This window comes from Bidens hawaiensis, unplaced genomic scaffold (genome assembly GCF_021521415.1).
Source record: "Bidens hawaiensis isolate Kalapana, Puna unplaced genomic scaffold, B.hawaiensis_p1.1 tig00023789_1, whole genome shotgun sequence".
NCBI lineage: Eukaryota > Viridiplantae > Streptophyta > Magnoliopsida > Asterales > Asteraceae > Bidens > Bidens hawaiensis.
In genome coordinates, this window is record NW_027493733.1 from 329,583 (window position 1) to 355,623 (window position 26,041).

Here is a 26,041-nt window from a genome sequence, read left to right on the forward strand (position 1 = left end):
TATTATCCTTGAGTTCACTGGAACCCCAAATTCCAGCTCTGTTTTATCTTCTTCAACTTCTAATTCAAATTCTCCAGACGATGTCGATGATAGGGAACACTGATTATGGAGCTTTCATGGACAAATTCATCCTCAAACCACCTTCATCTTCTGCAGCTGCAGATCTTCCGTTGAATCGTCTTACTTTTGCCGTCAAAGACATGTGAGTTTCGACTACATTTCTTTGAATTAATTATGATTGTTTTTTAAACATATATATCATGTGTTGCAGATTTGACATGGAAGGTTATGTCTCTGGATTCGGGAATCCAGATTGGTTGAAGACTCATTCCGCTGCTACTTCCACTGCTCCAGCTGTTTCAGCCGTCTTCAACGCAGGCGCCACGTGTCTCGGCAGAACTGTCATGGATTAAATGGCTTACAGGTCAGCTTCCCTATGCATACACCACTTATGTGCTATCCAGACACCGTGTCATATGGCCTGAATATATACTCATATGGGTAGGCCTGTCAACAAAGCGAGCGTTCAGTGAACCGTTTGGTATAAAGTTTGTTTATTTAGTAAGTAAACAAACAAACATGGACAAAAGTTTTTTCTTCATCTAGTTAAATGAACGAACATCAACAGATGTCTTGTTGGTACATTTATGTTTGTCGAAACATGAAATGAATCTGACCTGATCCATGACGATGTTCCCACGGATTTTCGAGATGAAACGAACCACGACTTGATCTTCTTCTTCGATTGCTTGAGACCTGCAATGGCTTTTCGGGGGTGTGGAGGTGACTGCTAAGAAATCCTCAGGATCTCTTGTTTACAGACACAAAAATAGGGTGGTGGCTCTTATTGAGCATGACCCCCTAACAAGGAGGTGGAGACCTCCTTATATAGAGAGCCTCATGGCCACCATCATGGTACCCTAATGGGCCTAGCCCAGTTAGGGTTACCTCCACAAAACCCCCTCAGCCCAATAACATTGTATTAGTCCATATAATAAAATAAGCCAAACATAATAAATTTAGGGTTGTAAAACCGGGTTTAGTACCATACCCCTACAAGCCCCCCAAGTCCAGTGTTGCTCCTAGGCGTGCAAGCGTTTAGGTGGAGCGCTGGACTTTATAAGGTGTGTTAGGACATGAGGCGGTTTTTTCCCTTTTCTTTGGCCTTGTCTTTATGGTCTTTGAGTTTTGGGAGGTTTTCTCCATGATGGTGACGTGTTGTGATCTTTATGATAATGATGGTGCACTGGCATGAATAAGATATAGCACGAATCATAACAATAGTGGCGCGAGGCCTGATAAAAGATAGAGCGCGCATCTCGATAATGATGCTTAATAGTTTGCGCGCGAGGTAGCTTACGAGCTATAAGAATAATGAAGCTTGCGCGCGAGGCGACTTACGAGCTATAAAAATAACGAAGCTTGCGCGCGAGGCGACTTACGAGCTATAAAATAATGAAGCTTGCGCGCGAGGCGACTTACGAGCTATAAAATAATGAAGCTTGCGCGCAATGTCGACTTACGATAGTGGCGCGAGGCCTGATAGAAGATAGAGCGCGCATCTCGATAATGATGCTTAATAGTTTGCGCGCGGGGTAGCTTATGAGTTATAAGAATAATGAAGCCTGCGCGCGAGGCGACTTACCAGCTATAAAAATAATGAAGCTTGCGCACGTTGCGGCTTATGAGCTATAATATGACGATAATAACTGGCCCACAAGGGCCTCTTCTACGCAGGATGACTATCCCAGCTTGTTTTCAAAATAATAATGGAGGCGCAATCGGCCAGATGATAATAATGTCATATGTGCTTGTGCGACTCGTAGCCGAACCTGCAAAAACATATCAAATTAGCGCGTGGCCGTTTGGGATATTGATAGGCTCCCGCCCTAAGATTCGGATGTCTTCCATCGCGATAATGTAGTGGTGGTATACCACGATAGTCCCCTAGTTCATTGCTGCTAAAATAAAGTTGTCCTTATCCTGATTTGGGATTAGACTATTCTCATTTGTTGTGTCGCTTACGCATAGGTTTTGGCTTTGTGTCATGCGCAGATGTTTCATGCGCTTGCGCATAGGCTTTGGCTTTGTGTCATGCGCCACGCGCAGATGTTGCATGCGCGTGCGCACAGACTTTGTGTCATGCGCCACGCGCAGATGTTGCATGCGCTGATGTGATATGCGTGAGCATGTGATGCGTAAGCATATGTAATATGCGTGAGCATATGTGATGCGTGAGCATATGTGGTGCGTGAGCATGTGATATGCGACTGCGCTCAAGCATCATGGCGGTGCGCATGTAGAATGGCGGAATGGTTGACCCGCGGGTGGGGCGCATATGACGTGGCCTGTGTTAATAGGTTTAATTATGACGGCGTGTTGAGCGGAGCGGAGCCGCGTTCAGTCTTGTATTCGGCGCGAAGCCGTATGGGTTTATGAGGATTCCCAACCTTTAAGTTTGGCGCGTGGCCTTATGGGCTTATGAGGATTCCCAACCTTTAAGTTTGGCGCGTGGCCTTATGGGTTTATGAGGATTCCCAACCTTTAAGTTTGGCGCGTGGCCTTATGGGTTTATGAGGATTCCCAGCCTTTAAGTTTGGCGCGTGGCCTTATGGGTTTATGAGGATTCCCAACCTTTAAGTTTGGCGCTTGGCCTTATGGGCTTATGAGGATTCCCAACCTTTAAGTTTGGCGCGTGGCCTTATGGGTTTATGAGGACTCCCAACCTTTAAGTTTGGCGCTTGGCCTTATGGGCTTATGAGGATTCCCAACCTTTAAGTTTGGCGCGTGGCCTTATGGGTTTATGAGGACTCCCAACCTTTAAGTCTGGCGCTTGGCCTTATGGGTTTATGAGGATTCCCAACCTTTTAAGTTTGGCGCTTGGCCTTATGGGTTTATGAGGATTCCCAACCTTTTAGTCTGGCGCTTGGCCTTATGGGTTTATGAGGATTCCCAACCTTTTAAGTTTGGCGCTTGGCCTTATGGGTTTATGAGGATTCCCAACCTTTAAGTTTGGCGCTTGGCCTTATGGGTTTATGAGGATTCCCAACCTTTTAAGTTTGGCGCTTATGTGCGCATGCACGGCGACGGAGTGGTGACTCGCGAGCGCGCGTGCATGGCGGAGAGTTGCGCACACGCATGGTAGAGGGTTGCGCGCACCTGCATGGCTTTGGAGACTTTTACGTAAAACCAAAAGCATTGAGTTGTCTTTCGAACTCACATGGTGGTTCCCGCGGTGGTTTCCACGGGCGCTCACGCATGTCGGCGGAATGGTGACCCGCTGGCGAGCATGCGTGGTGGCAGTCTTCTGCGCAAAACCCACATGGTGGTTCCCGCGGTGGCACATGCATGGCTGCGGAGTGAGAATCCGCGAGCGCGCGTGCATGGCAGCGGAAGTCTGGTAATTTTTGGATCTACAATTTGAGAGTTAGATCTGTAATTTTAAACCTAAAATCCAGGTCTGTAATCTAGATCTAGATCTGTAAATCAGATCTAGATAGATCTGAAGCTCGTAGCGGAGAGAATTTAAAACCATCACAGATCCGGAGGCTTGATCATCCGAATCAGGTAGTTTCTTTTTTGCACAGATCTGGAAGCCTCTTTTAGATTTATGGATCTTTTTGAGCTTTAATAGAACAAGCCTTGAAGCCTTTTTCTGTAAACTTCCAGATCTGGGTTTTTCCTGGGAGAGATCTGACAGCCGAGACGAAAATCGAAGGGTAGTTCGTTGCCGTCCCACGGATGGCGCCAATGTCGAAACATGAAATGAATCTGACCTGATCCATGACGATGTTCCCACGGATTTTCGAGATGAAACGAACCACGACTTGATCTTCTTCTTCGATTGTTTGAGGCCTGCAATGGCTTTTCGGGGGTGTGGAGGTGACTGCTAAGAAATCCTCAGGATCTCTTGTTTACAGACACAAAAATAGGGTGGTGGCTCTTATTGAGCATGACCCCCTAACAAGGAGGTGGAGACCTCTTTATATAGAGAGCCTCATGGCCACCATCATGGTACCCTAATGGGCCTAGCCCAGTTAGGGTTACCTCCACAAAACCCCCTCAGCCCAATAACATTGTATTCGTCCATATAATAAAATAAGCCAAACATAATAAATTTAGGGTTGTAAAACCGGGTTTAGTACCATACCCCTACAATGTTCATGTCCGTTCATTTATGTTCGTTAGTTTACGTCTATTTAAGTTCATTAATTTATGTTCGCTAATATATTCATTAAAACCTTTTGGGTCCATTAATTAGGCCCAACAGATTGCTGTCCACATTTGCTTTTAATTGGTTTTAGCCAAGTCATGTGAATTCATCTATGTTTAAATTATATTTTGTTCGTGAACCGTTTATTAATACTATTAACGAATGAACATTCATGAACACACATATTTCCTTAACAAACGGATATGAACAAGAAAATGCTATTCGTATAACTGCTCGTGCTCGATTGTTTGTTCGATTAAAGCTAAATAAACAAACATAAACATGCTCTGCCCATGTTTATTCGGTATTTCGGTCCGTTTACAGGCCTACATGCAGGTCGTATGGTAGGGCGAAAATGGTCAAACAGGTCGTATGGTAAGGTAAAATAAAAAGGTCATACGACTTGTATGATTTGTGATGTAACCACTAACAAAGCCATACACGCTATATGACCTTTTATACACCCTATCATCACATGGTCTGTATGACATCATACGGCTCGTATGATCTGGAAAAAAGGTCATACAACCCGTATGATGTGACAGACTAGCTGATGCACACTTTTGGGGGTTTGTATACAGATTCCATTTACATAATTTGAAAAAACTAAAACAGTGGTTTTACACTGATATAATGCTTTATGCACAGCATAAATGGAGAAAATATACACTACGGGACACCGGTTAACCCCTGTGCAGCAGACCGGGTCCCTGGAGGATCATCAAGTGGGTCTGCTGTTGCAGTTGGTGCTGACCTTGTTGACTTCTCTTTAGGTGAGTTACATTTGATGCACCGTTGAACTGTGATTTTAATTTTTAAGCCGTCTAGATGTTTCCAGAAACTGAGTCATTCAGCAGTTTTAATAGTTCTGTATGTACAGGAACCGACACCGGAGGAAGTGTAAGAGTTCCTGCATCATATTGTGGAATTTTCGGGCTCCGTCCGTCACACGGAGTTGTTTCAACCGAAGGAGTTATTCCCATGGCACAAAGTTTTGATACTGTTGGTAAGTTGTGATTGTTACAATTTGAAGCATGCTAATAACCTTAAAAGTTAAAATCATGCATAATATATATATGCAGGGTGGTTTTCTAGGGATCCCGTGACTCTTAATCGTGTTGGGAAGATATTATTATAGTTGCCAGATCAAAAACTAGCACAACCTAGTCAAGTTTTAATTGCGGAAGATTGTTTTAAGCTTTCGAGTATCCCAACCACTCGAGTAACCAACATCATTGCTGCATCTATAGAGAAGTTATTTGGAAGTAATATTTTTCAAGTTGTCTATGTTCTTTTACATTTTAGGATCATTCATTTGGAAAGCTAACATGTAATATGAAAGTAACTTTTAATGCAGGTCAAATTTTACAGCCTGTTAATCTTGGAGACTATGTTGAAAGCAAAGTTCCTAGTTTGAAGCAATTCATGGAGAATGATACTAAAAGTGAAGAATTCAGTATAAAATCTTTGACGGCTCTCTCTGCTGCCATGCGGTTGCTTCAAAGGTGTGCCTTTTGAATTTATTTCTTTTCTATTTTAGTTTCTAATTAACTATAATGCCAATTTGCCAAACCGTACAGGTTTGAATTCAAGAAGAACCATGGTGAGTGGGTGAGCACGGTGAAGCCTAACTTTGGTCCCGGTTTAGCAGAAAGGATACTTGATGCAATCAACACATCCAGAGAACATGTTGATGCGTGTGAGTCTGTTAAGGCACAACTACGAGAAGCCCTCGGGGCTCTCTTAGGGGTAATTAACTCGTGTTATTTTTTTATTTGGTTTTCCAACATATAACTTTTCAATTAGCTAAAGTTGGTCCGAAGTTAGAACATAGTACAAGTACACACGTTAAAATATATGCACCTACATTAAGCCAAGAAAATTTCTACTGTGTGTTTAGGAAAATGGTGTAATTGTGATCCCAACTGTTCCTGGACCTCCACCTAAGTTGCAAACGGAGACGACTTCATTGGAAACGTTTCGTGCGCGGGCATTCAGCTTGTTATCAATAGCTGGAGTATCTGGATTTTGCCAGGTCAGAACCTCCTCAACATCCTTCTAGTTGTGACAAATTGGTTGAAAGTCTTTAAATATAAAACTTTCAACTAAATATTCCTAAAAAAACTACAATTTTTGGGCAATAGGTATTTCAGGTCAACCTGATCTGCCCAGTTTGTCACCTTTACTTATTTCACTATTTGTATTGGTATATATATTAACCTTGGTTTTGATCCACAGGTGTCGATTCCACTAGGGAAATACAACGGTCTACCCGTGTCGGTTTCTTTGATGGCAAAACATGGTTCTGATGGATTCCTACTAAATCTTGTTGAGACCCTTTATCCCACTTTGAAAGAACAAGTGGAAATTGCTGAGAAACTGAGTCATTAGACTCATATATCTACTCTTTGTTTTTATTTTATTGAAAGACAGTTATTAAAGCTTGTTTCAATATTCAAGAATTCAAATAGAAGCCCTTATATCCATAAATTATTACTTTATTATTACAAATGTTTCCGTAATAATAAAATACAAGTTCATTACACATGCTGCAACTTTCGGTATCTGACAGAAACCAATTGGCTCTCAATCGAGCCAGAAACTTATTGGGAAAATGATCATTGATCACAAATTAAGTTAAATATAAACTATCTAAAACTGCAAAACCAGCAGCAACCCCTCCTTCATTTGATAAAGAAACTTTGGTGCGCATCAAATAACCACATTGCTCGTTACTAATTACCGTCTCCTTGTTTCTGCACATCAATTTATATGCACAGATTACGTCACACCAAATAAATAACAAACCAAATAATGTTGCAGAAGGTACAATATACCTTAAATAAGCACTGAATATCCCGAGTTCGGATACTGCATGTTCTTTATAACAAATACCGTCACGAACAAGAACTGTCGGGAAAACAGTTGGGAATATTCTTTGCATTAGAATATAAGCCGCTTCTTCTTCAGACCCTTCTTTCTGCAATCTTAAAAGTGTTTCCTTAACATCTTCTCAGTAAATATTGTTACCTGAGTTGAAACAAGATAATATATATTAATATACACGAACGTTGTTTCAGGTTTGAAAATAAATATTATAATTTTTTTGACCTCCGCCTTCTCGTTGTGGCTTCATGACGTACTCCTCTGGCTGCTGAATAGCATTCTTGACAGCATCTTCATCATCCAAACTCCATAATCCAGCAAAGCATTTTCTAAGTTTGGCAATGTGTTCTTTGTTTTCAAGAAACCTGCTCCCTCGATAAGAACTAATAAATAACCAATTTCCAAAATACCCGTTCACCTTTCTGGTAACCGTGAGAACTCACGGGACCCAACAATACTTAACTAACCGGTGGCAACAGGTAAAACGCAACTTTTGCTTCAAGTGACTTAAGGTGGGCAACAATGAATACTAGATTTGAATCCGAGACCTCTGCTAGTGTGCATAAAACCCGAAATAACCGATCCGCAACCAAAAAAAACCAAAATAACCAAACCGAAACAAAAACTAACGATTTGATTTTATGTTTTCTCAAAAGCTGAACTTTAAATTTAGTTACGATTTTGCATGTGATTAAAATGAGAGAAAAAAAAAGAAACCGAATTTATGGATTTTCATTTTTTTTCTTTCAAATCGCAAGTAAAATATAAAAATTTAATAGTATAATCCGAATTTATGGATTTTCATTTTTTTTTCTTTCAAATCGCAAGTAAAATATAAGAATTTAATAAATAGTATAACGCAAATAATTTAGCTCAAATGTATAAGTTATAACAATCAATTAATCATTAATTGAAGAAAAAAATATTCAGACCCAAATTCATTATTTTGAGCCAACTTTTTTCCGGCCCCAAACTTTTAAGCACAAATGGTAAAGCTGAAAAACCAAAACAAAACGGTCTTCAAAACTCAAAAACCGAATTTTCGGACTTGGTTCGGTTTAGCAAAAAACCAACCCATGCACACCTCTATTTGGTCCATTTATGTATTCTTATACATGTTCAAGTGAAAAAAAATTTCATTACCTCTCAAGCACTTTCGGTTTTGCAAGCTCTTGTTGAACCTTCTTGGTGCCAGTTAAATGATAAGATATTGAAGGGCATTTAATAGCTGATGACTCCTCCATCAATATCCTAGCTTCACATTCCTACAGCACACATGAACATTTGTTTTCTCTTGTAAATTTTATCAAAGCATACTAAAAAAATATTTTAAAGAAAACTTTCAAGATTTCTACTGACTGATTCAGAAGGATAATCGATGGGTGCGTATCCAGCTCTAAAATATATGACTGCAACGGTTTCACCATCCCTGAAATATTTCAACATTCAGCTGCCATTCAGTTAGAAATTTTATTACGATAATAATAATAATAATAATAATAATAATAATACGTACACTTGAAGAGTTCCATCTGAAAGAATCTTTCCTTGTGCATCGATTTCAGCCAGTGTCTTCCGGATACTTGTAACATTATATGTGTTGATGAGTTAAGGAATACATTACCAACAAACAAAAGCTTAATCCTACAAATTAATATGTGTTTGGATATGCGTTTTGCAAGTTGATTAAATTAAAATTATATATTTAGAGTAAACTAAGGTCTTAGTCCCTGTGGTTTGGTCAAAATAACCATTTTAGTCAAATATTTCTAATTTGACTTTTTTAGTCATTGTGGTTTCAGTTTCGGCTCAATTAATTCCAGCCCACTAACTTCATAAAAATTTTCTGTTAACTTTTTATGAAAAGACCGAACTACCCTTGTTATCTAGTATATCAGTTGTGCAAAAAAGGATATCTTTCCTTGAGGGTTGCAGTAAGCCAATGTTGGTCATACATGTTCCTTTCTCCAGGTTGAACCACAACCAAAACTACTGCACTGTAGGACAAAATCATTAAGTCTTTTTGACAACACATTACATTCAAAATAAATAAAATCATTGGCATGGAAAAAAATTTAAACCTTGGATTGTTATACTCGGTCCATGCCTTTGCCAACACCTCAGCAAACTTACTTGCTGACGTGTTTATTGGAACCTTTTGTGAATCAAGCCCGAGGGGTTTCTTGTAATGAGAAAGTAAGCTCTTACAAGAAGAAATATAAAAATTAATCATAAAAAACTGAACATTTGAAGCAATCCCATAACAACATATAATATAAATAAAATATGGAATATGTATGTATGTCACCTGTGAAGGTCACTGACAAGACAACTTAATCCAGAAAATGAATATGAAATTGTGTTCAGTTCTATCTGGAGAAGTAAATTTGTATTCTCATCAAGCATATAATCCGAGCGATGTAATCCCAAGCGGATATCCTAAGAAAGATTTCAAAAAGTTTAGTAAACTCAATAAGATGCCATATTATATTACAAATGTTTTCATTAACCAATATATAAAAACATAATATACCTACTTTAATGTCTAATAGTTCATGCACATGTAGAAAAGGACATGTTTTTTTAATTAACAAGAACACTTATTAATAAAATATGAAAAAAATAACAGATTAATGAGATTATGACACTTAGAGGATTAAATACTCTATCAAGATACCTCTTTCTTGCCTATCTGTAGCATCCGGGAATGTATATCTAACAGTCTCGAGGTAAAGGCGTCAACTTTCTTCGTTCTGTAATACAAGATTAAAAAAGAGAGCATAAAAACATGTTCTTTATAAAAATTCAACAAACTCTGTATAAAAAAATGTCCTCTTTAATGCTGATCAATCAATAACTAATACTGAAATAATCATATATCGACCGGACTACCTCGAAAGTGTATCCTGTAAAAACTTGCCATCCAAGCTAACCCGATCAACCAACTCGTTAAAAACGGGTGCCAATTCACAAGCTTGATTCCACTGAGCCTCAGGAAACGAATTAGGCAACAAAGCAATAGGGGCATGAACCATTCCCACTCCAGGAACCAATCCAGACCTCTGCAAAACCAATCAAGACCAATAAAAATCCAAACTTTAAGCCATCAAAAATCAAGAAACCAAAAACCCACCTCAATATTTCTGTCTCCTACAACAAGCCCATGAAGAGAGGTCCAAACAAGAGCATCAAGAACCAGTTTTTGAAGCAGTTGTGAGTCGATTGTGTGAGGATTTGACATGGGGTTGTGTTTGATTGCGTGAATACTGGATTTGGGAGGTAAAGATTTGTGATTGGTGATGAGATTTGATGTGGGTTTGGGGTGATTGAGATTGAGAGTGGATGAATGGTGATTGGGTAAAGTAAAGGAAAGTGAGAGTGAAGAAGATGAAGCACCCATTTTGACTTTTGAGTCAAAGCATTGGTGATTGGTGGTGAGTTAGCCGTCATTAAAGATGGAATCATTATACATAACTTTCATGCCAATTCTGTCCATAATTATTGTCAAAATTCGCCTAAGTTATTTTGTAAATTACTCGTCCTTCCGAACATTTAAAATCTACACGTTATGATAAAAACATTTATGCAGCGGCCATGAGCATAGATTTTGAGGTATGTATCTTCTTTATTCGTGACGACTAAACGAGTATTAAACGTGCCGTCTCGTTGGTTTATGTCCACGTGACATGTTTTAAGTGGTTTTGTAAACTACTTGCTTAGTAACACATATTACTCTTCACGACTCGGTACCGTACCGTACCGATACATGAAGAAACATTATTTTCAACTTTTTTATTAACATCATTGTCATCCTCATCAACATCATCACTTAAATGATCTAAGAAACCGTCAAGGTACCATGGTAATTTTTCCATATTTGCATCGCGTGGAGCATGGGCCCGCTATTTCTGGCCCGAATTAGAAATCGGCGATTCGGTTTTAAACTTTAACATAATCCGAAATACTGGTTTTGTTCACTTTTGTATTTTGTTAAGAACTGGAAAAACCGAACCGAAATAACCAAATCTATTTTGTTAAGAATTGAAATAGCCATAATATCTTAACCTTGATCATTAAAACAAAATCTATCGATGCCTATTTGTTTGCTTTTAAGTTTTAACATATCGTTAATAACAAGTGTATTTGGTTTCTGTATATGATTAATAACTAATAGTAATTGTTTTTTATTTTGAATTTTGATTGTAAATGTAGTATTTAATATTTGAAGTCTAAATATTCAATATTCTATTAATTATTAGTTTAAAGAAAAAAATATCATACATAATTTCAATATCTTGGGTCAAGTATTTTTTCCAAAAAGTTTTGGCTCGATTAGCAAAAGCTGAAAAAATGCATCCAAAACCGAACAAACCTGAAGAAACACTAAGTGACCCGGTACAGATTATAGATAATCTGGGGGTTAAGTAATGTTTCCCACGGATGAGGTCTAGTTGAGAAGGCTGTTCTTCAGGAGACCTGCAAAACAAACACCGTAAGCTCGTCACTGAGAAGGGGGGAGTTCCTCCTTGTGACCACCCTCCGGCGTGAGAATCAGACTAGGTTGCTCTGAATATAAGTGTATATTAAGAGATTGCTAGATAACTGGATAGCAGATGATCTTACCATTCCAAGATATTGGAGTATTTATAGCCGAAGGTAGGTTTCCAAGAAGGTACAGCCGGCTGAATAGTATTCCTGTTCAACCAACAGTGGACTATGCACAGGCCATACTGGTTGGTGGGTAGGTTACGGCCAACAGTAACAAAGTCGGCTGCACTATTCCACCAACTGTAGATTATGCACGTCCCACTTACTGTGGATTGTACGCAGGCCATGCTGGTTGGTGAATAGGTTACGGCCAACAGTAACACTATTCCACCAACTGTCGGCCGCGCATGCTCCTCAGTAAGGGTTGGTGAGTAGGCAGCGGCTAATAGTGACAAACAGTACTAGAGGGTGCTCCTCCTCGCCCTGTTGTCGATGAGCTGTCACCCTGTGATTGGCTCATGGGCTGTTCTGGTCAGATTGTCTGTCCTATCCATACCTTGGTAGGTATGGTACAAAAGATCTTTCAGAATCAGACTGGCTCATTTAGGCGGGATTGTTCCCGCCTTGCTCATTCCTTCATGTGACTACTGAAGTAGCTAGTGTCTTGTGCGTGTAGCCCTGCTGTCTGCGGGTAGCCTTCCCTGATGGCTTGTATCCGCAACTGCGGGAACAGGCGGGGTACTTCACCATTGGGAGGCTTTCCCTACGTGTTCAGCTTGTGTACTGCGCGTAAGATCCTATGAGCATGGTGGGTCCTGCGGGAGCAGATGGCCTTTGCGCAGACGTCCCTGTTCAAAGTGAGTCTTGCGGGACCAACTGGTCTCTGCTGGGACCTACCTCTTCAAGTCCCCCCAGTCCAATGTTCTTCTCCTGAATGTTTAATAAAGTGAGGTGAACTTTTGGACTTTAAGCAAGGGGTTTTGAAAAGGGTTTCTAGTTTTAAGGTTCTCCGTGGGGATTCTTCCCGCGGGTTTCCTAATGTCACTTGCAAAAATTCCCGATTTTTTTGCTTGATCTTTGGGTATGATGCGGGTAGGTATGTAACCTTCTCGCAAGTCAGGAGCGTTGAGTCTCACTTGTGTGGATTCTCCTTGAGGTTTTAGTGGTTTTGAACATAGTGATCAATTATGTTTAAACCACCAATTCCATCCTGGAGCCTCAAACAATGTATTTCTCGACGTTCCCGCTATGCGGGGATGTTATTTCCGTTTCCACAAGCATTGCCCAGAAGATCCTTCCTGGTTTCAATTCCCTGCCGGGCGCTAGGTATGTGAAGGGTTTTGCCTTAACACTGTACCCGCGCTCGTCTTACGGTTACTTTACTTTCAAGGTACTCCTGGCGTCAATTCCCTGCGGGTGCTAGGTACGTGAAGGGTTTTGCTTTAACACTGTATCCGCACCCGTCTTATAGTTACCTTGTTGCCGGGGTATTCTTGGCTTCAATTCCCTGCGGGTGCTAGGTATGTGGAAGGTTTTGCCTTAACACTGTACCCGCATCCGTCTTATGGTTACTTGGTTGCCAAGGTAAGGGGTATTTTCCCGCTTACCTTTGAATCTTTTTGAATTTTGAATTTTGAAATTCGAAAGGTTGGTGAGGATAAGAACAGTCCAAACATCTGAAACGTCGTGTGACGGTTTCTTCTGACTGTGTCAGGACGTGCAGGAAGTTATGGTGACGTGACAGAACATGGTCATTCCAGTCGCTTTTTCAGGCGCGTGGGCATGATTTTTCGGGCGCGTGGCCGCGAAATTACTGGCACACGTCCTTTCAACAGCTGTTGCCAGCTTGCTTTTTGCCACGTGTCATAGTTTCATTGCACCTTTGATTTCTCTCTCCTCCGCATTAAATTCACCGCATTAATTGCGATTACTATATAAAGGGGGAGAGGGTTATTTGCAATTCACACTTTTCACTCTTCTTCTTCTTCTTAGTGATTTCCGGCAAATACTCCCCTTTTTCAGGCAAGCATTTTCCCGAAATCACTCTTCTTTCTGCAAAAATGTCCTCTCGTGATGCTGATGATGGGTTAGCTGTCCTTAAAGCGTTCCTCGAACCACCCCGTTCTTCTGACGGAGCGGGTCCAAGTGGAAGCGGCCCTGAAGCTTGATCCTGAAGATCCCTTTCCATTGCTAAGATAGACTTGTATAGATTTACTCTTTCAGGCGGGTAGTAACCCGGCCATTCTTGTAATATATCATTGAAATATAAATCTTTTTGCGGATAAGATTGTTATTTCCTTTGGATTCCTTGCTTTATAAGCTCATGACTTAGTTTAAGTTAGCAATTTTCCAAGTTTTTTAGAATAAGTTAACCTGTTGAACGTGGTTGATGATGGGTTAAAGTTTCGCTTCCTCCTTCGTGATTGTGCGGGTAGAACCGTCACTTGCACTTGGTAGGATGGCTAAATTTTAACCGTCATCTGACCTGCGTGTAGGTTTTCCTCATTTTTCCTCGAAATTTCTAAGTATTTAGGATAAGTTAACCTTTGAACGTGGTTGATAGTGGGTTAAAGTTTTGCTTCCTCTTTCGTGATTGTGCGGGTTGAACCGTCACTTGCACTTGGTAGGATGGCTAAACTTTACCCATACCTGACCTGCGTGTAGGTTTTCCTTATCCTTATTTCTAAGTATTTTATTTTTTTTTTTTTTTTTATTTTTTTTTTTTTTTTAGGATAACCTTTGATCGTGGTAGATGATAGTTTGAAGTTTTGCTTCCTTATTTGTGATTGTGCGGATAAGACCGTCACTTGCACTTACAAAGATGGCTAAACTTTACTTACATCATACCTGCGTGTAGGTTTCCCTTATTTTTAACGTTGTGTTTATGCGGGTTTTGCCGCCTTCCACACGCAATGACTTACTTCTCCTCATTTATGCGGTAAATACCGGCACCAGTGGGGAGTTCATAAGGATAAAGGTAAACACATTATGAAAGGAGAATCATTTCCATTAGAAGTGGCTCTTGGCCTTTTCTTTACAAGTTTTGGAATTGATCTACATATAACATTTGCGTAATTGAGCTCCATTCCATGTTCTTGGGATGGGAGTGCCATCGAGCCTTTCGAGCCGGTATGCGCCCTTTCCCAGAACCTGTTTGATAACGTATGGCCCTTCCCAGATCGGGGCCAACTTTCCTGGGCGTTCTTGGTTCGAAGCCTCGTTGTTACGCAGTATGTAGTCTCCTTCCTTGAAGTTGCAGAGTTTTACCCGCGTGTTGTAGTACTTTTGCATTTGTCGTTTGTAGTTCTCTTCACGCACTGCGGCTAAGTCTCTGCGTTCCTCGGTTAGCATAAGATCCAACCGTCTTTCCGCATCATTGTCTTCTGGCTGACTCAAGACCCTTGGTGAGGGTAGACCAATTTCGACCGGGACCATGGCTTCAGTGCCATAAGTGAGGCTGAACGGGGTTTCTCCCGTACTGGCCTTCTTCAACGTTCTGTTTGCCCAAAGGACGTGCGGAAGCTCGTCCACCCAGCCGGATCTGTGTTTCAAGAGTCTTTTCTTTATGCCTTCGACGATGCTTTTATTTGCTCTTTCCACCTCACCATTTCCTTGCGGGTGTGCCACTGAGGTAAAGGTGTGGGTGATTTGAAGTTCTTTTAGCCATTGTTGTAGCTTTTTGTCAGCAAAGTTGGTGCCGTTATCGCTCACCAAATTCTGTGGAAGTCCAAAACGACAAATTATAAATTCCCAAATAAATTTTTTGATATGCTTTGCGGTTGTTTGGGCTAAAGGTTTTGCTTCTATCCATTTGGTGAAGTAGTCGATGGCTACCACTAGGAACTGAACATTTCCTGCTGCTGTAGGAAATGGGCCTGTCACATCGATGGCCCACTTCTGAAATGGCCACGAAGAAGTGACTGGAACCAGTTCGTTTTTCGGGCGATGCGTGTTAGGTGCGTAAAGCTGGCAAGACCTGCATTTTCTGATGTATGCCAGTGCATCCGTATGCATCCCTGGCCAAAAGTATCCCGCGTTGTTTAGCTTGACTACAACAGCGCGGGGACCTGCGTGTACCCCACAGATGCCTTCGTGTACTTCCCTTAGGAGGTAGTTGGCATCTTGGTTGTCCACGCATCTCAAGAGTGGGCCAAGAAAGTTACGTCTGTAAAGGATGTATTTGACGAGTTGATAATTCAGTGCTTTACAGCGTAGTTTTCTTGCCTGTGTTTTTTACTCTGGTAGTATTCCTGCTGCAAGGTAATTTATTATTGGTGTCATCCACGTTTCTGTACTGGTTTGGATGACACAAATTTCCTTGTGCGGGACTGATGGCGCTTCGAGGAGTTCAATGCGGATGTCCTTTCCCAGGTGGGTGAAGGCTAGTGATGCAAGCTTGCTTAACGCATCCGCAGATTTGTTTTCGCTGCGCTTGACATGTATGACTTTACAATCACTAAAATCACGCATAAGGGTTTTTGCCTGGGCGAGGTATAGGGCCATGGTGTCGTTCACAGCCGTGTATGTTCCATTTATTTGGTTGGCCACCAGCATGGAATCCACATGGGCTTCCAAGTTTTTCACTCCCATCTTACGCGCAATTCTCAAACCGGCCAAGAATGCTTCATATTCGGCTTCGTTATTCGTACTTGGAAAGTCCAGCCGAATAGCGTAAGTATATTCTTGGCCCGCTGGGTCGGTTAATTTTAACCCTGCGCCTGAACCCTCGTTACTGGCTGCTCCATCTGTATAGAGTCGCCAGACATCATTGATGTCCTGTGCTGGGGAGGGTTGAGCCTCCTCCTGGCACTCTTTCTCCCGCGAAGCGGGGACTTCTGCAATAAAATCGGCCAGGACCTGGCCTTTTATGGCTGGTCTTGGCTTGTACTTAATTGCATATTCTCCCAATTCAATTGCCCATTTGGCTAGACGTCCCGATAATTCGGGTTTGCCTAGGACGTTTGAGAGTTTGAAGTTGGTGAGAATGGTGATTGGGTGGCCCTGGAAATATCGTCTTAACCTGCGTGAAGCATGTATAAGTGCTAAGACTAATTTTTCGAGGGTAGAGTACCGGGTTTCTACGTCTGTTAGTACACGGCTAACATAATAGATTGGCATCTGGATGCCTTTTCATTCTACTAGCAGGACTGCCCCGGTTGCTCTATCTGTTGCGGAAAGGTATAGGATTAACTCCTCTCCCGCTTGTGGTGCTGTAAGTGTTGGGAGTTCGATCAGGCGTGACCGAATCTCCTGAAAAGCTGCTTCCGCTTCTGGTGTCCAGCGGAAGTGCGTTTTCTTCAAGCAGTTTCTCAATGTTGACACGAAAGGAAACGACTTATCTGCATGGTTTGCCAAGAAGCGATTAAGTGCGACTAGTCGTCCATTCAGTGTCTGAGCCTGTTTGATGGTGGTAGGTGATTCCATTTTAACAATGGCTTCGACCTTTTCAGGGTTCGCTCTAAAGCCATCTTTAGTAACAATGACTCCCAAGAACTTCCCTTCTTCCATCCCAAATGAACACTTGCTCGGGTTGAGCTTCATGTTTATCTTTCGGAGCGTGTTGAAAGTTTCTTCAATGTCTTTCAACATCGCCTCAGGCTCGAGGCTTTTGATGACCAAATCATCCATATAGACTTCCAAGTTTCTCCCGATTTGGGCATGAAACTCTTTGTCCATTAGTCGTTGGTACGTGGACCCTGCATTCTTAAGTCCGAATGGCATCATTTTATAACAAAATGTACCATCGGGCGTCCGAAATGCGGTTTTGTCCTGGTCATCAATGGCCATGTGGATTTGGTGGTACCCCTTATACGCATCCAAGAAGCATTTAAGGCGGAATGGTGCCAACGAATCCACTTTGAGATCAATTTCTGGTAACGGATAACAATCTTTGGGGCATGCTTTGTTCAAATCTTTGAAATCTATGCACATGCGCCATTGTTTGTCATTCTTCGGTACCATTACGGGATTTGCAACCCATGTTTGATATCTACTAACGCGTACGATGCCTGCGTCAAGGAGTTCCTTGACTTGGGTTCTACACGCGTTAGTTTGTTCAGGCCCCATTACTCTGCGCTTTTGTACGATTGGCGTAACAGCCGGATCGCATTTGAGCTTATGCTCCGCCTTACTTCGGGGTACACCAGTCATGTCAGCTGGTGCCCACGCAAAGATGTCAGCGTTTTTCTGCAGTAAGCGTTTGAGTAAGGTGCGGGTGGGATCAACGATTGTTGGTCCAATGGTAACGGCCTGGTCGGGGTATTTGCCATTGAAGGCCCATTTTTCTGGTTCAGTGATGGTTGGTTTAGCCTTTTTCGGTTTGGGTTTAGATGAAACAGATGCAATGCATACCTGGGGAATGCCAGAGATCATTGCTACACCCTCAGCTGTTGGCCATCCCATCATGCCATGGACTGAAGATACCACGGCGTTGAATCTTGCCATCCCGTCTCTTCCGAATAGGATGTCGTACGTATGATGTGGCTTTTTCATTACGACAAAATCCACGTCTTCTGTGCGTGAATGATTCCCATCAGTAAGAGTAACGGGGAAAGATAGGATACCCAGGGGTGTTTCTGTACTTCCGTCAAACCCTTCCATTGAAGCGTAGACCGTTTCCAAGCGTTCTTTGTCTTCATCATCCAGCTTATCAAAGAACTGTCTGTACATCACTGTCGACGAAGCGCCGTTGTCAGCAAGAGTGCGTGAAGTGATGTAGTGCCCCAGCTGGCTTCTGATGACGATGGGGCCTTCTTTGCTGGGGCCTCCTGGCACTCGCGGGAAGCGCACCTCAGCTTCTTTCCACGCGCATGGTTCTGCCAGCCGTCTTTTTCTTCCTCTGACCTTGCCATGAACCATGTTGATGCTGATATCGACGGGCTTTCGTCCGTTACCTCTGTACCGGTTGTCATTCCTTCCTCCCTTCCTGATCGATGCCACAAGATGTGCAAGCCTTCCGTCCTTGACAAATGTCTCAATAATATCCTTCAAGGATGTGCACTCTTCAGTACCATGACCCTTTGTCCCGTGGAAATCACAGGATTTGCTTTGATCCGCATTAGGTTTCTGCCGGATCATTGGGGCTTTAGGCCATGGCAATTTTTCCGTGGCAAATATCTCCGTGACGCTCTTCGTGAGTGGCGTCCACCGGTGTTTTCGGTTTGAAGGGTGTGTGTTGTCCCTTCCGCCAACAAGAGGGCGAGAGCTGGATGAGGTGTCAAAGTTTACCCTTGACTGCCAAATACCTAGCCTCCTCTTTTTGTTCTGCCGGGCGATCCGGACATTGTTCTCTCTGGTCCTCTGCGTGTAGAGGTGTGTACTCTGGGGAAGATCTCTTCCCAGTTGCTTTTCCGTCTCGGCAAAGCGCTTTGCCGCCGTCATGATGGCATCCCAAGTTGATGGCATGCCATCCTTACCCGTCAATGTGCGGATAAGTTCTGGGTATTCGGCGCCTTGGATGAAGGCGGCGCGAACCAGATCTTCACTTATGTTGCCGAGACTAAGCTTTTTGGAGTTGAAGCGAGTGATGAAGTCTAGTAGAGATTCATCCTCCTCTCTCACGCAGTTAAGGATCGTCCACTGCTCTTCAGTGTACTTCCTCTGTTGGCTGAAATGCTGGCTGAACTTGTTCTGAAAGTCCGCCCAGTCATATATGTGGTGGATCGGTAAACGATCGAACCATGCCCTGGCCGCTCCGACCAGAGTCATCTGGAACATGTAGCACCACGTGGGTTCCGTCCAGTTGCTGACGGTAGCCCCCGCAATGAACCTGTTCAAATGGTCGTCTGGGTCGGATAGACCATCGTAAGTGCCAATGTTGGACATTTGTTTGGCACTTCTCGGGGCGATTGCTTCCGCAATGTCCCTTGCGAACTTTGACTTCCCTGCATTTGTAGCAGTTGGTCTAAAGGTTTTGGAAAAGTCACGCGGGTTTCTTTCCACGATTGGTTTAAAGGCTTCCCCAAAATTCCTTTTTGGTTGGACGTCCGTTTCCTTACGCTTCCCTTTCGCCTTATGGCGAGGGTTCGCGTCGGTGTCGGATTCCAACTCGTCGTCTGAGTACTCGCAGTCACTGCTCATATTGAGGTGTTGGCGAGTACTGGCGAATTCGTCAGCCTGTTGAACTGAACGCAAGCGTTCGTCCAATTCGGCTTGGAATTCTCTTTGCCGTGCTTCGGCCCACGCCTTCACTTGATCTAGTGTTTGGCGAGGAACCTTCGTTCGTTTTTCCAGTTGGGTATCGGAGAACCCCAATGGAATATTTACTCCACTTGCCCCGGCTTGGGTAGTCGGGGTAGTGTTCGTAAGGATTGTATAACCGCCGGTGTTCCCCCCAGTTGCTGGGGTTGTTACCGGGGTTTCTTGGTCGGTTACTGGCCTTTGAACCGGAGTAACGTTAACCATTTCTTCAGAAATTGTGAAAAAACTAAAGTAGTTCTAGCTTTTATACACGGATGGCGCCAATGAAGAAACACTAAGTGACCCGGTACAGATTATAGATAATCTGGGGGTTAAGTAATGTTTCCCACGGATGAGGTCTAGCTGAGAAGGCTGTTCTTCAGGAGACCTGCAAAACAAACACCGTAAGCTCGTCACTGAGAAGGGGGGAGTTCCTCCTTGTGACCACCCTCCGGCGTGAGAATCAGACTAGGTTGCTCTGAATATAAGTGTATATTAAGAGATTGCTAGATAACTGGATAGCAGATGATCTTACCATTCCAAGATATTGGAGTATTTATAGCCGAAGGTAGGTTTCCAAGAAGGTACAGCCGGCTGAATAGTATTCCTGTTCAACCAACAGTGGACTATGCACAGGCCATACTGGTTGGTGGGTAGGTTACGGCCAACAGTAACAAAGTCGGCTGCACTATTCCACCAACTGTAGATTATGCACGTCCCACTTACTGTGGATTGTACGCAGGCCATGCTGGTTGGTGAATAGGTTACGGCCAACAGTAACACTATTCCACCAACTGTCGGCCGCGCATGCTCCTCAGTAAGGGTTGGTGAGTAGGCAGCGGCTAATAGTGACAAACAGTACTAGAGGGTGCTCCTCCTCGCCCTGTTGTCGATGAGCTGTCACCCTGTGATTGGCTCATGGGTTGTTCTGGTCAGATTGTCTGTCCTATCCATACCTTGGTAGGTATGGTACAAAAGATCTTTCAGAATCAGACTGGCTCATTTAGGCGGGATTGTTCCCGCCTTGCTCATTCCTTCATGTGACTACTGAAGTAGCTAGTGTCTTGTGCGTGTAGCCCTGCTGTCTGCGGGTAGCCTTCCCTGATGGCTTGTATCCGCAACTGCGGGAACAGGCGGGGTACTTCACCATTGGGAGGCTTTCCCTGCGTGTTCAGCTTGTGTACTGCGCGTAAGATCCTATGAGCATGGTGGGTCCTGCGGGAGCAGATGGCCTTTGCGCAGACGTCCCTGTTCAAAGTGAGTCTTGCGGGACCAACTGGTCTCTGCTGGGACCTACCTCTTCAAAACCCAATAACCAAAATCCGAAACCAAACGGTTTTAAAAAAGCTTTATAGTAAAAAACCACAAACAAGTTTTTTTTTTCCAAAAAGTTTTGACTCGATTAGCAAAATTTGAAAAAACGCATTCAAAAAGTTTTGGCTCGACTAGCAAAACCCTAAAACACCGCAACCAAAACCGAACCGAACCGAACCGAACCCAAAAACGAAAATCTGAAACAAGCGATTTTAAAAAAAATTATAGTAAAAAAACACACAAGATCTAACAGCAACCAAAACTGATCCGAAAAACCAAAATGCAAAGCCAAATGGTTTTTAATAAAAAGTTGTAGTTAAACTCACGAAAATCTTAACGGATTGGACAGAGAAATTCCAAATAAAAGCTATGTCCAACCAACTGAAGTGAATCTGCAACCTACCTTTATAAAGCGTTAGAGCTATTTTCCAGTGGCGATGTGGGAGCTGGCTGAGAAAAAAAAAATGATTAAAACTGTTTTACAGCTATAAAGTGTGGATTTACGCTAGATTTTGACCATCTAGCTGGTACACTGTTGCTTGGTAAATCACTTTTACTATTTTCACTTATATTATGAATGGGATTTTAAGGTAAAATATTAAAATAAACTGTAATGAAACTAAATATTGGAGTTATATAACATCTTTGCAATTATAATTTATATACTCATTTGTAGCTTTGTTTCCTGAAGATCGACCTGCCAAAGTTACTAAATATATGTTTTGTTTATATTGGAGTTTAATGACAGCTTTGCCATTTACTTTACATATGTAAACCAAATGGCAATCAACAAATAATGGTGTTACTGGAGCTTATCTATCAAGAGCTGAGAATTTATATGTAACTGATGTACGCCTGACAAATCTTTTCCCGTTGCTTTATTAACCTAACAAAAGTATACGTGAAACCATTTAACTCGTTTTTCTTTTTAGCTTCCAACTGAAAGTGTTTGCCATAGGTGCGCTATATAACTGAATGGTTATGATAGAGACCGATTCGATATGGTCAATCTCCCGATAGACCCGTAGAGTGGGTTAGGCTCCAAGAACAAGAGAGAAGAAGAGAAACGAAGTTGAAACATTTTCTGATTATTTTTCTTATTATTTTTGTCAAACAATAATTACAATTTATAGGAAAACCAAAGACATAAAAATAGGAAAATAAGAAACCTAGTTAAAGTATTATAAGGATACTAAATAATATATATTAAACATAATATATATTTAGGATCGTATCAGGTTATTTGTAATTTGAATGATAAGTTGAATACATATATGAAAAAAATTTATGTCTCTTATTCATGATTACTAGAAGGTATCTAGGATTGTGTACATGTTTGTCTTGCGTGATAGCATGATACACTACTGCTTGCAACTCAGTCATCTGTGAGGTGGTCTAAGTGATGAAATTAATCGCAGAGCCATTTTTCATTTTTGCATTTGTTCTCTACGAAGCACGCATATGACGAGAAATAAAAAAATGGTTGTTCATTTGAGCCAACCGAGCAGATTATCATGGACCCACGGAGCCCCGACCTGTTATCCTTCCACTGTCATGAGCGAGGGGTTTTCGCAGCTCTGTGAAACCAGCCTTACGCAGTGCCCCCTGCTTTAGAAACCACGTGACCCAAGCCTTTGTTCAAACCACATGACCCAACTCGCAACTTGGAACGGGCAAGTCAGTTTATGCAACAGTGGAACCAACCTGGCTGGGTAGAATCACCGTCCAACCATCTTAATACCCTCACTTGAGTTACAGGCAAGCGCTACCAAGCCCAGTGACTCAAGTCTTACCAGCTCTCTTTATAAAGAGGTTGAGAAATTGTGCAGTGGGCGATGTGGGAACTAGTTTAATGTAAAAAAACAAAACAGTTTGCAGCCACGATATGTGGATTTAAGCTAGATTCTGACCATTTAGCTGGTAAATTGTAAGGGAAATTATTAAAATGTATTGTATTATATCAGAATGAGTAATAACATACATATTGTATTTACATACTCGCCCCTAGCTTGTTTCCCGAAGACCAATATCGTATATTACAGCTTAGTCATTTGCTTGTCATCCAAAAACACAATAATAACCAATACTGGTGCTACACGAGCTTATCTACCAAGAGCTGAGATTTTTTATTTAACTGACATATCTTTTCTTTTTCTTGATACTCTAGCAACTGAACCAAGGAATGCACGAAACCATTTTAATTTAGAGGACCTTGTAGACTATAATCCTCACAAGATGTTTATTGAAAACCTTGATTCTCACTAGTTTGGTTATTTTAGATTTGAACCTCACAAGTCACAACGTTGAATTATGACTTAGTAGTCCCACAAGGTTGAATTTTAAGGACTTGATCCACACAATGTACGTAAGTCGTAAGACATGAAAAACTATGATGCTCACCAAAAAATGTCAATAAGACCATTCGTGGTTTGCAAGAACTAGGTTCATAGTCGGCAATTCACAACATGAGCCAGTCGTGTTCCTTAACCGTAAGTGGTGCTTTACAAGAACTGGGTTCATGGTCAATTCAAGAACAAATCATAGTTCAGTTTTGTTGCCAATGGTGAAACTCTTCTTTAAGTGTTGTAATAATTTTAATAAATGTTTTGAGTATAATTTAAGATATAAAATCTCTATGTATTCATTTAGCATTGATAATTTTGTGTGACATATACTTTCAAATAAAACAATCATATAAAAGAAAAAAAAAAAGCACAAACTTTCAAATGCTGAAAGTCAAACCCATATTGTCAACCTTAAAAGAGGAAGGAACACATAAGAAGCCCCTTTGGTAATATTTTGTCACTATTAAAAAATACTTTTAGTATTTAACTAACAAAAAATAACAATTTTATTACAACTATTGTACCACTTGCTACAATTTTCATGAATCAAAAGAAAATATATATAAACTAGACATAACACCTATGATCAATGCTAGAGGTAATGTGCATACTACCATTGAATAAATTTCTTTCTGCAAGAACATCATCTTTAACATGAAGAAACATTATTTTCAACTTTTTTATCAACATCATTGTCATCCTCATCACCGTCATCACTTACATGATCTAAGAAACCGTCAAGGTACCATGGCAATTTTTCCATATTTGCATCGCGTGGAGCATGGGCCCGCCATTTCTGGCCCGCTATCATTTCAGGCGATAATCCCCATTGTTGCATCTCTTCATCCGAGTGGTGAACCGCTAGACTATACTCGCCACCCAAACCTAATTGCATTACCCGAAACTCACAGTTTTCAAAATTGTGCAAGTACTCAAATTGCTCAACCGTCCACTTGAACCATTTCATCAAGAACACCCGCGAAGCTAGCCCGTGTGAAACTATGATCAGGTTTTGGTCCAATGATGTGTCATGATTAAGCCGGTTCATGTCTATGTCTCTCCATAAAGATTCAAGAAAACCTACACATTTGTAAAAATATTAAAAAATATGACAAATTGGAATGCAGATACACCATAAAGGCATAAACTTCCCTAAACAAGGTTGACTTTTGAGGTCAAACAAAATACTTTTCAAATTAGGGATAGGAATAACCAAACTGGATTTTGATAACTCGTAATCAGGGTGTAAACGAGCCAGGCCGCTCGCGAATTACTCGATATCGTCTCGCAAAAAGCTCGAATCGGGTCAACCTTAAACGAGCTCGATCCTAATTAGTTAACAAATGAGCCCGAGCCCGAACTTCACTTATCGAGGCCGAGCAGGCTTGTGAGCCTAAACAAGCCTTTTATTTGTATATTTTTATTTAATATGTTCAATACATATTTATTTAATAATTATAACTATGCATACTATTATGATGAAACGAACTAAATAATACATATTATATTATATATAATATTATAATTGAAAAATATACATACATAAAAATTGAAGTAAAGCATCAAAATCCTCTCATGAGGTTTGAACGAAAGTAGCGTTATTGACCAAACCCCAACAACTATTTTGGCACTTTACTTTAAAAATAATTATAAACCGATAAAAGCTGTTAAACGAGTTAATTCCGAGCTGAGCTCGAGCTTAAAAAACTATTAACAAGCCAAGCTTTAGAAAAATCTAAAGCTCGAAACAAGCCAAACACAAGCTCGAGCTGTTTGTAAGTAAAATGAGCCGAGCTTGAGCCTAGTCAGGTCGTTTACCGGAATACAATGATTATCAAGAAACATTTAACCTGTAACTGTCATCACTACCATCATAATCCACATATCAATTACTTACTTGAAACACGATCATAAACATCAGCAGCAGATTCACCTTCGGGAAACCGATAAAAGAACCTTCCAAAGCTCTGTCTAACATCCTTAATCACCTTCATCTCCTCACTAACCTGAAAATTACCAAAATCCTGTTCTCTAATCCTGCATTCCTCTCGAACCCCAATCACACACTTCCTCGGGAACGACTTCGCAATCTCACGGAGACTCGACCGTGTGCGAGTGTACGGCGACACGTAGAAGTACACTTTTCAGTTGTCGGGTAGGGTGTCGGATCCGGATATAACTTTTCGGATCTGGGTTCCCGCGAGTCGGGCCTGTTGGATGCCTTGGTGAGTGAGTGCGATCTGGTGGTCTGGGACGGTGGAGTAGGCGGTGCCGTCGCGGTTGCCTTCGCTTTCGCCGTGGCGGATTATTATTATTCGCTTTGGGAGGAATTTGTGGCGGTCAACTCCGCCGTGTTCGATCATTGTTTGTTATTTTTTATGTGAATGTTGGTATGTGTGTTGTTGTTGCTGTCGTTACGGTGTAAATATAAATAATAATATACGTGGCTGTGTGAGTGTCCCGTTCTTCACTTTACGTAACTGACGATTTTGGCCCTTTTATTACTATACTAGACTTGTATGGTCTATTTTGAGCCCATTTGGGTTTTGACTAACGGTGACGTGTACCTAGGGCTGTTCACGAGCCGAATTAAGGTTTGGTTATTGCTTGGCTTGTT

The 26,041-nt window shown here is 41.6% G+C and overlaps 3 pseudogenes across 3 annotated transcripts; 1 reads left to right on the forward strand and 2 right to left on the reverse strand.

Annotated features, from left to right (window-relative positions):
* Window position 1: 1 nt before the first annotated feature.
* Window positions 2-6,718, forward strand: LOC143567995 (amidase 1-like; annotated as a pseudogene). Its single transcript, XR_013141504.1, has 9 exons — window positions 2-202; window positions 272-424; window positions 4,862-4,986; window positions 5,094-5,219; window positions 5,296-5,478; window positions 5,571-5,718; window positions 5,794-5,962; window positions 6,114-6,248; window positions 6,452-6,718. The product of XR_013141504.1 is annotated as an amidase 1-like (transcript).
* On the reverse strand, window positions 6,686-10,610 carry LOC143567996 (glutathione synthetase, chloroplastic-like; annotated as a pseudogene). The gene is made up of 12 exons (XR_013141505.1): window positions 10,233-10,610; window positions 9,992-10,161; window positions 9,777-9,852; window positions 9,408-9,538; window positions 9,181-9,300; window positions 9,016-9,096; window positions 8,616-8,696; window positions 8,459-8,528; window positions 8,243-8,364; window positions 7,325-7,464; window positions 7,051-7,243; window positions 6,686-6,969 (listed from the first exon to the last, which is right to left on the reverse strand). The product of XR_013141505.1 is annotated as a glutathione synthetase, chloroplastic-like (transcript).
* A 13,276-nt stretch (window positions 10,611-23,886) lies between these two features.
* LOC143568000 (phosphoglycerate mutase-like protein AT74 pseudogene) lies at window positions 23,887-25,768 on the reverse strand (annotated as a pseudogene). The gene is made up of 2 exons (XR_013141506.1): window positions 25,322-25,768; window positions 23,887-24,504 (listed from the first exon to the last, which is right to left on the reverse strand). The product of XR_013141506.1 is annotated as a phosphoglycerate mutase-like protein AT74 pseudogene (transcript).
* Between the last annotated feature and the right edge of the window lie 273 nt (window positions 25,769-26,041).